The sequence below is a fragment of the Heliangelus exortis genome, chromosome 8 (genome assembly GCF_036169615.1).
Source record: "Heliangelus exortis chromosome 8, bHelExo1.hap1, whole genome shotgun sequence".
Classification (NCBI taxonomy): domain Eukaryota; kingdom Metazoa; phylum Chordata; class Aves; order Apodiformes; family Trochilidae; genus Heliangelus; species Heliangelus exortis.
The window spans coordinates 13666798-13682286 of NC_092429.1; positions in this window are offsets into that span (position 1 = coordinate 13666798).

Below are 15489 nucleotides of genomic sequence, written 5' to 3' on the forward strand. Positions count from 1 at the left end.
ACTAGAGAGCAGAGACCAACCCCAACCTCACTGCAACCTCCTCTCAGGTAGTTGTAGAGAGTGATAAGGTCTCCCCTCAGCCTCTTTTTCTTTAGACTAAACAGCTCCAGTTTCCTCAGCCACTCCTTGTAAGACTTGTTCTTCAGACACTTCACCAGCTTTCTTGCCCATTTCGGGACCTACTCCAGCATCTCCATTTCTTTTTTGTAGTGAGTGATCCAAAACTGATGCAGTATTCATGGTGCGGCCTCATCAGTTCCAAAGCAATGAGTACCTGAAATTTTTCTCATATTTAAAGGATGCTGTACTGCATGAAGACTAAGAGTAACTAAGTAAAAATGTAAGTAAAAGTGACATCTAAATACAAAGAAGCCTAGCCTACATTTGTGGACAAAATTGCTCCTGTTAAGTGCTTTGTAATTTGCTGAGGACCTTCCTTTCATGATTCAACTCATGGTCTGCACACAGAAATTCCTCTCAATTCAGATGCAGAGAATACAAGAAGCTAGACTCTGGATGGGCTGACATCTAAAGTAAGCAGGTAGCTGCTGCAGGGGGAGGTTCTTCTAGATTTCAGCAAAAGTTTCTTGTAGATTAACTGGCACTTTGGGGACTACTCGGTCTCCCCACGTCAAGATAAGAATATGCTACATGCTGCTTATAGTTATAAGTGTTCTAATTAGGTCGACTTGATTATTGTTCTGTGGTTTGATAGATGCTGTATTTAAAGTAATTTCAAATACTAATTTTTAGACCTTTTTGGTGAACTAGTAAATCAAGTGCAATTTATTCACGGAATTATTCTTTTCTTTCTTAATGCCTATTCCCTCTGGCTTGTAACTTTAATTAGAAGCTGCTATCTGTTCATATTGGTAATGGTAACAGTTGTCACTAGAGTGCAGATGCATAGATTCAGCTCATATTGCCACTTTGACTTTAAAACCTAACAATCTTCCCAGCTATACATCTGAGAATACCATCTATTAATGACTTATTTCACTGCCACCTTGAATTCAAGACCCTAAACACTAACAAACTGATTATTTTTTAACTATCCAATAATGCATTTTCTAAAGAACAGAAACTTTACACAAAAATAGCTTCATTTGGAGATAAATATCTGCTTGAAAAGGTTATTCAGCCCATCTAGATTTCTTCTTTATTACTATAGATTTTCCCAAGGCAGTATTGTTTCTTGAATAATTGTCGACCTAAGCAATTCTGTGCTAAAATAGGCTGATTCATTCATTAAACATATACACAGAAAAGCTCTTGGCTCCCCTGGTAAAAACAAACAGCTCCTCTTCTTCTTTCTGTCTGCTCCTCAGCCCTTCCCTCGAATGTGATGAGTACACTGAAATGTAATGTGTTAATATTTGACTTGCATTTGTCAGGAAAAGGAAACATAAAATACATTTATTTGAAGCATAAGAATTAGGATCTGAAAAGTTGTTCAAATAACACTTGTTCTATTTGCTTCTTTACACACTGATTTTCACAGTTCAGAAATTCGACAGGAGTCTTCCAGCAACTAGTTGCAATTAGTGACATTCTAAAAGCCTGCCAATATATTATTTAGATAAATTTTACCTAGCTGAATCCTTTTTCCTTATGCGATATAGAAAACTGTATCTTTTTTTTTTTTTTTTTTTTTGCGTAAGTATATGGGCAATAGAATAGCTTTCAAGGTCTCTGTTCACTACAAAGATACAGGCAGGCTGCTCTTGAGATGGTCTGCAGAACAGCCCATGCACTTAGTGTAAGAGTCAGCAAGACCAGCAGGGAACATGGTTAAGAAAGTACCCACTAGCAAACACTGAAATCAAAAGGACCTCTTTTTTCATTGACCTATGTACTCCATGGATCATCCATAGATTTGCTAGGCTGAATGCAATTTTGTATCTTCAAAACTCCAGCACCACTTGCTTTCAGAAGAGCTGCATTTTTCCTGAATGAATGGTGATGACACTTAAGCAGGCAAGGGAAAGAGTTCCTGCATGTCAAGTATTTAGTATTTCGTTATCCTCCAGAACAGGACGGAAGAATGAGCTAAAGTGTCTCCATGTGAAATAGTGGAGCAGCATGATGTGTGCCCTAGAATGAAATAAATTCATTATACTCTCAGCAACAAAAATGTAGTAGCTCCAGAGAAAAGATGGCTCAACAGCTGTGAATCTGCTCACTATCTTGAAATCTGTAAGTCCTCCATCCTGCTCAGAAAGTCAGTGTAAGGAATGAAATTTGATTCTGTGACTCCTCCATTTGAAAGATCATGAGGGTGTTTTTGCTGGCTTTGGTGAATGACAGAAAAATACTGTGGCCTCCTGATACATCTGTGAATATTTTTCTTGAAATACTGAAAGGTTATCACTTGATTGTAGTTACAAAGCAACTCACAAGCAGGCATCTGTTACAACAGAGTGGCAGAGCATGGAGGATCTGCCCGAATAAGTTTTGACTCAATTTATGCCAATATGAAATCAGCATATTTTGCTTGTGGTCTGTGAAATTATTACAGACCTTCACTGGTTAACACAAACAGAATGAGATTTGCTGCCATTTCTCTTTGTTGCTCATCCCCTCTATTTTATTACCTTATCACAGAGCCTGTGCTGTTCCACATCCATGCTCTCTCTCTTGTAGCATCAATGGTAAATTTAATGCTCACTACTTAATCACTTTTCTCTCAACAGGTAAGGAATAATTGAACAGTTGGGAGGTGGGGAATGACAAGATTTAGTGCATTGTTTCCTTGTAGGAAAAAAAGACTACTCACTCATTTATATTTGCACATATTCAATGTCTTCCGTTAGCCAAATGACCCCAGAAGTTAGGAATCACAGATCAAGTAGCCCAGTTGGTGGAAAACAAGCAGTACCACATACTCCAAACCCAGCACTGGGCCACAGGAACATTTTCAACAGGAGGAAAAGTGAACAGAAAATAGGAGTTTTTGCAATGTATTACTTGTTGTCATGATTGGTTCTGCCATCAGAACCAGATCACTGGTCATAACAGTGAAGCAGATAGTGAAGCCCTGGCCCCAGTTAAATAAATGGAAAATGTTCTTGCTGAATTCAGTGAGCTTGTTATTTTTCATGCAAATAATTAAGAGGATCTTTTCATATTTCATTTTGTTGTTGCTTAGACTTGGGTACTGGACATAAAAATATAAAGAAAAAAAAAGACATAAGTTTTTTAAAAATGCTTTCCAACCAGAAAAAAATTCTTTGTTTCTCTTCACTACTTTCAATGTTATCCCTGCACGCATCGCCCCCAATAAGTGCTATTTCACAATGAAGAGAATACACTGTTTTTCCCCCCAGCAGATCAATACCTGTCTGAAAGTATTTACTCACCAAAAGGGCTCTGATCCTTTTCTTTGTCACCCTTGAACTTCTGTTCTCTTGAATGTTTTTTGCTTTTTGACACAGGTTCTTCTTTTACTTCCTGGCTATTGATATTGCTTGCCTATTGAATTGCTTGCCTATTGATATTGGTTTGTTTGTTTGGGGTTGGTTTTTTTGGTTTTTTGGGTTTTTTGTGGGTTTTTTTTGTTTGTTTGTTTGTTTTTTTTTGGTGGTGGTTTTTTTTGTTTTTTGTATTTTTGGTTGGATTTGATTTGATTTGGGTTTTTTTTTCCTTCTTTCTTTGTTCTTCATTGCTCTGATATTTATTATAGAGTATACATCACAGCTTTTATACTTGTTTAATCATAAGGTAGGTCTAGCACTGAAGTTGCAGGTGTTTTAAAATGCAACCAGAAACACTCATTTTATCTTCAGTTCCTGTTCACAGTAGTTTAAAGGACATAAGAAAATAATGATCATAATAGGAAATGGGAAAGACTTACTGGGAGACTTGTTTTATAGGAACATAAGAGTAGGAGAGCAAGTAAGACATAAGGATAATCTATTCTATGTTGGAATAGGGCAGAAGCTAGTGTAGTACATTTCTGTGAATTTATTCAATTGAACCACTTATGTACTGACTAACAGAGACTAAAGTGATGAAAGAAGCTGGAATAAAAGGATATTAAATAAGCCCTAGATAATTGACTGCACTATTCACAGCTTTTGGAATTCTTTATCTTTCCTGCAACTGTCCACTGATATTCCATTTGTCTTTAGAGGAGCTCAAGCTTCTGTCTGCCTGAAAAACAGATAAACCATGTTCACTGCCAGTAGGAACTTAAAACCTGTATTCTTGAAGCAGTAACCAGAGATAAAAAGCAGTTGTTCACTTCCTCCATTCCAAGTGAAAGTTTCTTACAAGAGACAGAGATACAACAGGAAAATTACAGCAGTCACCTTTTTGGCACCTTGAGGTTGAAGTCCCTGCTTTGAATCAGCTAGAAAGGTTTTAACAATGGGTCCCTCACCTCGAGGAAGAATAAGCCTATTACAGCAACACTGGGTGCTCTGAACACACTGCTGGTTCTCCCCTCCTGGGCCCTGACACAAAATGATGACCAGAATACCTGGCTTGGGAATGAGTCTCACAACAGAGATGTTTCCTTTACACAGTGTTCCAAAATTGAAGTTTTATGGAGCATACAGCCTAGCTGAGGACTTATGTGCTACAACTTATTAAAAAGCAGAAAAAGTGTGGCAGTGCCTTGTTTCACAATTCAGACAACATAATCTTCACCTCTAACCTCACTTCTCCTCGTGCTGATTTGCTTCAAGAGTCTGCACAGAGGGGACACTTTTTACAGCCCCGATTTCAACATCAGACACATATATGATTGTGAAATAAAATCTGAAGCGAATCTTTGCCAGTGTAACTAAAATAATAAGAATACTTTTCATTTCAAGGAGCAGAATTTTAGCATCTCTCTGAACCTGACATAAAATGGGAACTTTGACAGTGCTCTCTAACATAACAAAATGTATTAATTAATGCACTTTTCCAGATTTCTACTGACAATTTCTTTTTTCAACCTTAGCAACCAGTCAGATTGCCATAATTGCAAGGAGAATACCGTGCACTGTGTACCATCAGAAGCATATAATATACTTGAAGTGTAAAATGCTCCAACAATAAAGCTAGAATAAATGTATTGTTTAGTTATTGGCACAACTGGTACATTTATGGCTGCATCCAAATAGCTCTGACTCTGAAATCAATGCCTCTGCATAATTTTTGCAATTTGGTGCCTATTATTTTTCATTTCTTAAGCCATAGCTTAAAGCTGGAAGAAGGAACATTTTAAACTACAAATATATTGTAGTTTATAATATTAGATTCATATTAATTTTTTTTACCCCATGTATGGGGGGGGGGGGGGGGGGGGGAAGAAGGGGGTAACAAAAACCTTTTTCCTATGCCTGTCAGACACTGAAGAATAACTGCAAAGAATCCTAACTAAACCAAAAGTCACTCACTGCATTTTCTGCTCAAAGCCATTGAAAGATTAAATCAGTTGATATACAAAACCTAAAGTGCCAACACATTTTTTCTTGCATCATCTTTCTGGTCTCCAAAGACAATTGCAGTTAATGAGCATATTGCTTTCAGTTTAAACAGGCTTTGGGTCATCATACTGCTGTTCCTACTTCACCCTCTTGTGTTCTTATTTGCTGCTCATTCATTATGCTCATCTACAGGTATCGACTGTAAGTGTTGACAACCTAAACACAAACAATGATGTGTTAGCATTTGCATTCATTGTCTGACCCTCCAGCAACCAAGTCTGAACAGTCTCAGTATCTGCTTCAGTCCTCTAAACAAGAAAAGTTCATTGAGTCAATGACTTTGCCAAAAAATGCCAACAGTCTCATGTCTTACAGCACTGCCAGAAGGCTAAATGATATTAGTGTGGTGGGGGCTCAAGAATACTTTCAGCAAGCAGGACTATAAGAGGACAAGAGAGGTGTATCAGCGTATTTTATACGTGTAAGATGGCTTTCCATACTTGTATACTATAGCTGCTTTCCTTTTCACTCATCCCAGACCCAGGTTGAAGTGTTACCAGGCAGAAATGTACTCCTGGTTTGAACCCTTTTCTCTCTAAGCTCCTGCAGTAGCATTGTGTGACGCAGCACAAATTACTTGAAGGACATAATACCACTTGTAACCAAGTAGCTTCAAAGACCCTTTTCTCTCCTAGCAATGAAACGGGTGCAACTGCAGCTGACCTCGTATTATCCTGGTTTTAAAAGTGAATAGCAGTGAGAACTGTGTCATACCAGGGCATTCATCCTACTGCTGTTGAAATCACCTGTTGAAGACAATACAAGTTCTACCAATGTATGTTTAACTTCCCTTACAACCTGGTTTTCCACCACCTGTCTACACAAACCCTTGCCTCAGTACCCTCCCCAAAGAAATATTAGGCTTACTTCATGCACTCGATCACTCAAAACTTGAAAGAAAAATAAAATACTCCACAACCTATCCACAGACCTCTCAGAAACAAATTTCAGCCATGCAGTACTGAGAGCTATATTATTAATAGTGTTCTGTAGGTTACAAGCTGATTTTGCCCATATTATTTCAAGGTGACTGCATTTTTATGTAGCATATGCCTAACACCATGGGTACGATTACTGCTACCATGTAACATCAGTTTTCATGGGTAATTAATTGATAAATGACAGCCAGTTCATTCTTAGCTGCTACATAAGTCCGTTATTAACATATTTAATTCAATAAAGAGTGGAATAGTACAAATCATAGTACAAATCAAGGACAGAGAATCAGTTTGTTCATTTTCATACACTGATTTCTGCATCTCTCAGTGACAAGGCATGGCTCATTACTTTCTCTTACAGTGGGTCATCTTCACTCAGGAGAAAACAAAAAGCAAAACTATCAGACACCATTCTTTTCCCAGAATAGCTTAAAATTAACATGAGGAAGGGAACCTCAGAGGCTTATCCTTTAAGGTTATTCACTGTGGCTACATCATTACATAGGCAAAGGCAAGCGAGCATCGTGAACACAACCCCCTGGAAAATAAAATTGGCCAAAAGGAAGCAGGATGGCAACAGAGAGGCAAAAATTGCATAAGAAAGAGAACCAAAAATTTGAAACCAAACCGAACAACACAATTGGCATGCATTGACTAAGGAGGGTTGATAAATTTCATAAGCACAAGCATCAGGCCAGTGAGAGATTTAAGAATGAAGACATAAAAGCACTGAAGGAGGGATCCAAAATAAATCCTCTTTCTGTTATACAAAGAACAAAGAGCTATTGAGAATTTTTATTGTAGCTATTTTGGTATGTTTTAAAATAAACCAAATTTCTGCCAGATTTCTATGATAGTCCATTAGTGTCCATATCACAAAAGCTCATAATTACTTCTGTGATTCTGAATTCTAGTTGAAATATGAAAAGGGACTACCTAGAAATATTTGTTATACTGGTGTTGTTGAGAAGAGGTTTCACAACAGCTGCATGAAACTAATATCCATATACCCTTCTGAGCTTCATACTTGTAAAACAAAGTTGCAAAATTTATTACATGATGGTGAAGTGTGTAAGAACCATAGTCCTTGTATAGTTCTTGACATTATATATATATTATTGACAATAATAACTATAAACCATGTCCTTTCTTGGAATTTTTTTTTTAAGTCTTCCCTAAATTGTCATTGTATACCTTAAGAATAACACAAGGCTTGTTAAACTGCTCTTATGGAAGAAACAGAATTTGCTGACCTTCTGACAGGCTGCAAAAGACATCCCTCTGACTGGTTTTGGTAAGATGCCAAAATGAAAGATCTACATTTTAAAAGATGCCTTTTCATGGCTAAATATCTTTTAAATATTTGCTCCAGTGAAAAGCTACTGGCCAAATTCCTGCCTGAGTCATTATTACAGTCCTGATACAATATTGTGGCACTATTAATCAGAAATTATAATTTGGCTCAGATTTAGGAAGATAATCAAGCAAATACCTAACATCTAACAAACAAATATCTAACATTATGGAGCTTTTAAATTACTATTTCAGTGCAAAATAAAACAATTACATCTAAAGGAAGTGACTTTAATATTATATTTTTTCCCTTTTTTGCTATACCAATGATTCTTTGCTGAAAAATGTCTAAGTTCTGGAATTCCTGTTCAAAACAGAATTAATTGCTATTGCATTTTGCACTTCAGAACTGATTCTGAATTCTTGTTTTACCTATCTTAATTGAATATGAGGCAGTCTGTCTTCTCATACACTTCTTCAAACTTGTGTGGAGGTTCCAAATCACAGTTACTCTACTGTATTAATCCACAGAATAGATAAATTCATTGTGCACTTGTTTGTGTAACTCAGAAATTAAGACTTTTAGGAGTCCAGTGCTCGTATACCTGAAAAGTCTCCCTCAAGACTTTTGTTTTAAATACTTTTCCAGAATTATGAGATAGATGTACTTATTTACTAATACTAATTTTGTTTAAATATGGATATTTAAATTGCTATTAATTATTGACATGTAAATGTGGATAAATTGTTCCAGAGAAGAGAACATGCAAAGAGAGGCCAAGGCCAACAAGTCTCTTGCAAGATTTTTAGCAGCTGCTTTCCACCAGGCCCTTTGCAAGCTTTAGCTTCAGAAACAGCTGGGAAAAAGCCACAGCTTAGATCTGCAATCATAGGGCAAATCTCCAAGGCTAATTACATTTGAGATTTCTCTGTCCCTGTAAGACACAAGAAACATCCAAGCAATAAACAATGAGAATCATTCTGTGCTTTAACAATGGCATCCAGTATCATTTTAGACACTGAGCAAAGAGATCTGCCCAGAAAGCAACCCAGATGGGACTTTAGGGGACTATTCTAGGAGACAGCAATTGCTGTTACATGTCTAATTCCTTTAAACAGAAAACAGAAGTTTACAATGTTTCCCTATGTATTAGTTGAGGCTATGATGCTTAAAACATCACAAAATATTTAATATTAATCACAGCAAAATTATACACAAAGATAAGGACTTGGGCTTGAATGCATTAGTAAAATATGCCTGTGAAGTGTATGTAATATTCACAGTTTCCAGAAAGTCCACAGGATTTTGGTTCATTTAACCTTGTCTTATAACTTCTTGCCTCTCAGACATTTTTGTTAATGATGCACAAACTTAGCAGAAAAAAAGTGGGATAAAACGACCTTTGCTATTTTATATTCAAACATTATCATTCTGAAATAATAAAAAATCCTTTTACGTTTGTATTTAATTCTGTTATAAATATATAAATCATATCTGTTATAAATATTATGAATCATCTTTGTTTCAACTACATATGTATTCCTAAAACCCAAAACCAGTTACCATACAAATGCTACACCATGCAAAACAACATGTAATTGTTAAAACCACAGTACACATCAGTGTCAAAACTGCATCGTATACACATCTCATATCTCTTTTAAAGTCCAAGCCTTTATTCTTAAATCATCAGCTGCTCTTTTAATGTCCATATCCTCAGCCACTGTCATCTGTAAAAGTCTGGTACAAGCAGAAATGGGAATGATGGAGAACTTGTAAAAGTGGTACAAGTGTAACCAATACATTCTGAAGTCCCGGTAGAAATGGAAAGTGTTTTAGAGTCATTCAAAAATCTTACCATTTACCTGCTTAAAACAAAACAAAAACAACCAAACAAAAAACCCCAAAACACTAAAAACAAAAAAAACAGTTTTAATAAACTTCTTCATTTACAGAGTTTGGGAATGAAAAATAAACCTTCACAAATCTGCTTGCCTGCATTTCTGGAGATAAGGAGCAGCTGGGGAGGAAAACACACATTGTTCCTCTTCTTGCAAGATGCATCTTCCAAACTTTTCCTGCTTTTCCATACGGACTCAGGTTATTTTTAAGTGTCAGCTGGGTCCTCCCCATTCACAAGTAGCATTTGAAGTACAGTTTCCTGTTCCTATTGCCCACTCTAAAAATAGGGGATTTGGAAGATGATAGCAAGACCTCCATGCCTACTCCCTTGCATCTGCAAACTATGGCATGGCAACTGCTGCTACTGTCACTAAGAGAACAAGCTGGAAGTATTGGGTTGGTCTCAAGTTTTGTTCTTCACCATGAAGGGAGGGGCAAAAAGGGTTTCTCTGAGAAAGATCAGCCAGGTGTGCTATCATTATATTTAGGAATTAAATGGAAGCAGATGGTAATTCTGCTAATATCTTGAGACTCTCTTTTCACCTCCATCCTCCTCTTTTGTTCTACAATTCTATCCAATACAGTGTGGGGGGAAAAAAGCTGGGAAAAAATGTGACCTGACAAATTTTAAAGCCAATCCTGGGCTGCAAAATAAATCCTAGGTTAGGACTATTGATTACTTGGCATTCATTGCTGGCAGTGTCAATGGAAGATGAAAAGCTATCTTGAAAGCATTGTTACTAAGGTTCTTTAAAATAAAAAAAATAAAAAAAAAAAAAAAAAATAAAAAAAAAAAAAAAAAATAAAAAATCCTGCAATGCCAAATACAACTGTAAGAGAATGGGTTGGACTGTATCTGACATTACATTAACACCCGACTTCTTGAACCTGTGTCAAATAGTAGAAATAAATCTACTTTCAACTGTAATTGAAGACTCTTGTTTTCCAGGTAACTGTGCAGCCAGATGAAAGCTGATCCTTCAATTTTACAGGTGGTAGGAACTAAAAAATCATTGCCTATGAGAAGGTTGGACTTAAATATTCAGGAAGATTTTTCAGTAGGGCTACTCTGCTTCAGAAGGAATGTGTCCATGCTACAATCATCCTGTGATAGGAATTGTGTTGTCTGTGTTTTATAAGGCTTTTTAAGAAATACATCAAAACATGTCTAGTTTATATTTTACTGAGTTCTTCTGAATTATCAGGAGTAGCTGTGCCAGTGTGTGAATGTATATACATATATATGTATATATACAAAACCTTCGGCTTTACCATTTTTTGCCAGAAAAAAAAAAGTAAATCTACTCCAACAGCAGAAAATAACTTACAATTCCAAAGTTCCCAAATGACTTAGGTGATATCGCCTTGTCAGCAGCTGCTATGGCAGAAAATTCTGTGGTCTAGAAACCATTTCATAACTGTGGTAGACTCCAATTCTTAGCTACAGCAGACCACAGAGCATTGCCTAGGAGGTGCTGTACATGTCATGCTGGTAACTGATGTAAGCGTATCAGATATCAAGTCACCTTCAGTCCATTGCAATTAAGTGAAATTCAGTGGTATATAAACAGCATAGAGGCTGTTTACACAGGACTAACATTTATTCTGCACATAAAATACAAGCTTGCTGCTAAGTAATGAAAGAGGTGAAGGAAGAAAATACAGCAAAGATCAGAAATGAGGACAGTTCTACTTAATATAAGCAAAAAAGTATAGCATAACATAAAAGATAACATTGCCCTTTGAACACCATGGTTGGTGGTTTCAGAAATACAATTTTACACTCTAAGATATCAGCTCAACAGTCTCCAGAGTTAAGGCTTCTGCTTTCACTACTAAGCTGCTGTTTGGCTGAGTGTTACAGCTTTCAATTTGATCCTGCCTGAAAAAGAACCTTCCATGGTTGGTAGCACTGAAAATGCAAATTAAAACTTTGAAAAATTGTAGTAGTGGAAAACATTCACTTTCATATGCCACAGGTTTGTTTAGAATGCTTCCTTGAATACTCTCAGTTTAACCATTTACATCCTAGAAGATTTTCCACTCTTCATGCTTATTGAGGGGCACCATCACAAGTTCTCCACTGGTGTAGACCCTGAAGGAGTTAAGGTGATTAACATAGCTGTACCACATAAAGAAGATGTTCCCAGGGTAAATATATCTTGCACACTGCATTTTCATTAATATTTGCTAACTCTGAATAACTATGAAGTAATTGCTATGAGCTGTAGGTTCATACTGCTGGGCATTTCAATGGGCTTAGCAATTCTGATGAGGAACACAACACAACACAACACTTTTATCCTGGAGAAGGACCACTGTACTGCTTCTTATACTAAGGCTTATGCTTATACTTATATTAATACAACTATGTTAGTTATCTTTCTACAGTATCATACCACACCACAATTATGTTTGTGTGATTATGAAGCTGCAAATTGTAGAATTGCTTTCAAAACTTCACAAGCTCTACCTGGAATGTATTGCTATCAAGTGTAACCCAATTTTTAAAACTTCCAAAACCACCAATTCACCATGAAGCTCAGGCTCTGTTTAAGCTCCCCAGGAGCTGGGAGACCAAGTCTCCTCTGACCTGGGGATAGCAACAGTCCTCTCACGCTTCAAAGTTAGGATCCTTAGGAAGATGAAATTGTATCTTTGAGAATAAGAGCAACCTAAGAAAGAGGCTGTTAAATCAACACGGTTTGGTTGGAACAAGACAATTGATACAGAATTATGCTTTTGTAAAAACAGCTGCTTCTGGCTTCCAATACATACTGAACTCTGTGGCAGCTGCTAAACCTGCTTTTAAGACTAAGCTCTCCCTTCAACTGCTGCCTCTTATACAGCAAGCAAAGATCACAGAGCAAATAAAATGTTACACAAATAACAGATGTACTAATATGGTTCCTATTAACTTATCTCCCCTTTAGCCCCCCAAAACCTAACTCCTGTATTCCTCTCAGCTTGTAGGGAATTGTGCTGACACAGGTAAGGGGGCAAATAGCAGAAATCATTTGCTCTCTTGCATTGATTCTGCCACAGAGAGGCATCAACAAAGCCTTCAAAGGGCTTGAAGCAAGCTCTTGCTAGAAAGCCAACCCCTTTCCTCACTAAATAAAAAGTAACACGTGTCTAAAGGAAAGGTCAAACATCTGTGCACAAGATGTACATGATCCTACACAAAACCACCAATTCATCATCCTTAGGCAGATAATACAGATACTTTACTATTAAGGATTTTATTTTTTTGTTCAGCTAGAAATTTACATAAGTTACTTCAGGACATCTAGGGGAAAAGATAATTATAAAGGTAACAGCAGAAGCTGTTTATGTTTAAACCATTTCTGTACATTTCAGTACAAACCTATACATTGTGAATGATAGGGGAACAAAACTGTGATAAAGAACATCTGGTCTATGAGTAGCTGTAACACAGTGAACTCTTCAAAGTGACAACCCAAGTGTGGGGAAGAGCATTGCTTGGACACATGATGCTGCTCTTAGTAGATACGTTCTACAGAAAACAAAAATTAAACTCAATAGTTTAATAAGGTGAGAAACTTGTGAAAATGTCTTGTTTGTATGCAATAAGGAGAATTAATTTGAACATGGACAGAGAAAATAAGTCAGGAAGTGGCTTAATGACCCTACAGCATGGGGCAAAACCTCAAAGCCTCCAAGATGGGCAATATTTAGCATTCCACCACTCTGAATAACAAATTCCTTGGACTACAAAACCAGCTTCATCTCCTGAGTGACAAAATTATTAGAAAGTTGCAAACAAAGGACGGCATTGCAATAGTCTGGGTCCTGGGAAGGAATTCTTTCTGTTATGTGTAGGGCAAAAGCCTCCACATATGAAAAGAAGAAAATTGTATTTGGTGGGAGGTAGAATATATACAGGCCTGCAGAATTAAACAAATTCTGTTTGTCTATGACTAAGTGGGAGAGAAGGACTGAGAAATGGTCATATTCTTTGTTTCTCCTGTCACAAGAGGTACTGTAGCCTAGATTCATAGTGCACTTTTCTCAGCTGTACTTGTAGCAAAAGGAAAATAGCAACAATGAAGAGAACAACTAGAAAAGACTCAGGAAAGACAGCAATGGGGCAAGAGAATGAGGCGCCGTACAAAATAAATAAGGATCAACGAGTCAGACTGCATCAATAATGTAGGTCAGCAAGAATGCCTACGAGTAAGCCTGGGTAAGGCTTCTGCAAGTTAGAAAAGAAAAGCCTTTGAACCCATGGCATGTCTTCTGAGATCAATATTCCATGGCTACAATTAAAAATATTGTTTGGGTTGGTTGACCCTCTCTGCACATATATGCTGAGCTTTTAAAGTATTTGTTCTTTAACGAGAAAGGAAGAGATCGTGATGGTAGAAGAGGTTGGGTCTAGAACTGAACACAAATGGAAGTTTCTGCTGGCAAATTTCATTTTACCTTTTTTTTTTTTTTTCTTAATTGCTAACTTGGCTGTTAAAAAAAAAATTTTTTTTTTCTTCAGTTTTGTTTTCGTGGCCAGATTGCTATTGTCTTTTCCCCTCTGCTAATTATTAGATCTACTTTTGGTAATTTGTTTTAATTAAATCAGCCTACGTATCTCTTAAGCTTAACACTATGAATGTTTAGAATGCAGATGTACATTCAATGACTGGCAGAGCCCTTTGTATGGAGGCAAAATCATCCTACAGCTACAGCCTGCTTTTTCCAGCAATATCCACACACTTTGCAAGGCAACCCTAAAGAAAGAAATAATGCACTTTAGGTATTTTCTGTTGTCCCGTGACCTACAGTAGTGCCAGCAATGTGTGTAGGACTACATCTGTTCTGACACAGCACTATGTGTTTCCCATAGCCTCCCATATGATTCTACACAAATTACTTCACTAGATGAATTAATTATATCTGCAGTTGGTATAAATCAACATAGCTTCATTACAGTTAATAGAACTATACTGATTTGTGCCACTATACATTTTAATTAAAAAAATGTTTACAGAGCCACAATTTGATGCAGCCATTGTTTAATTTGTTGCCTTTCTACGAATTTTCTTCACTATGAAATTTTGCAGCAGAATGTCCACAATGAAAAATTAGAAGTGGTAAAAATACACCAAGAAAAGTTGTACAATGCTTACAAAAGATAAATAGTAATAGTGCTGATCTTGCTCATCTTACAAATCACTTTTCAAATCCCACCGTTTTTCTGTATTCTATCAACCAAACTAACATCACAAATAGTGAGTAAGTTTTGAGCATGGTAGACTTGCAGAGGCCATGGATTTCCCATGATAGTTCCTTTTACTGAAAGCCTCCTCCTTTCATTTTTATTATTATGTGAATGGAAAAATATCAGGTTGATTACTGCATTACATCATGTAAATACAGAGAAACATCCATCCTCTAGTCTGGACTTGTCTGGCCTTCCACTGTTCCACTGCTCAGCTTCCCATAGCATTTGACTGTGCTGAAGTGATCACATTTTAGCATTTTAGTTTTTTAGAAAATGTACCTTTAATTATGCAGTTATCTTCAAGACCAAAAAAAGAAGAAAAAAAAAAAAAAAAAGGAAAGATAGCTTATCCTGGCTCTCAGAAGACAGCATTTCATGCCCCAATGATTTTTTAAAAGGAATTCAAAATGTAAGTCTGAATAGTTTGAGAATAAATTACTCCAACATGAAGTGAGCTCTCATTCACCAATACTTACAAATAGCTTGAGCGAAGATAAAATAGTGTGTATTGTAATTAATATTTTAATTTGCTAAGAAAAGCTAAATAGTGATTAAACCCCTTCCCCTCCTCTGTCCCCCAGATAATAATGAAGCCAGGCAATTTCAAGAGAAGCAGAGCAGACAGGAGTTTAATGTCGT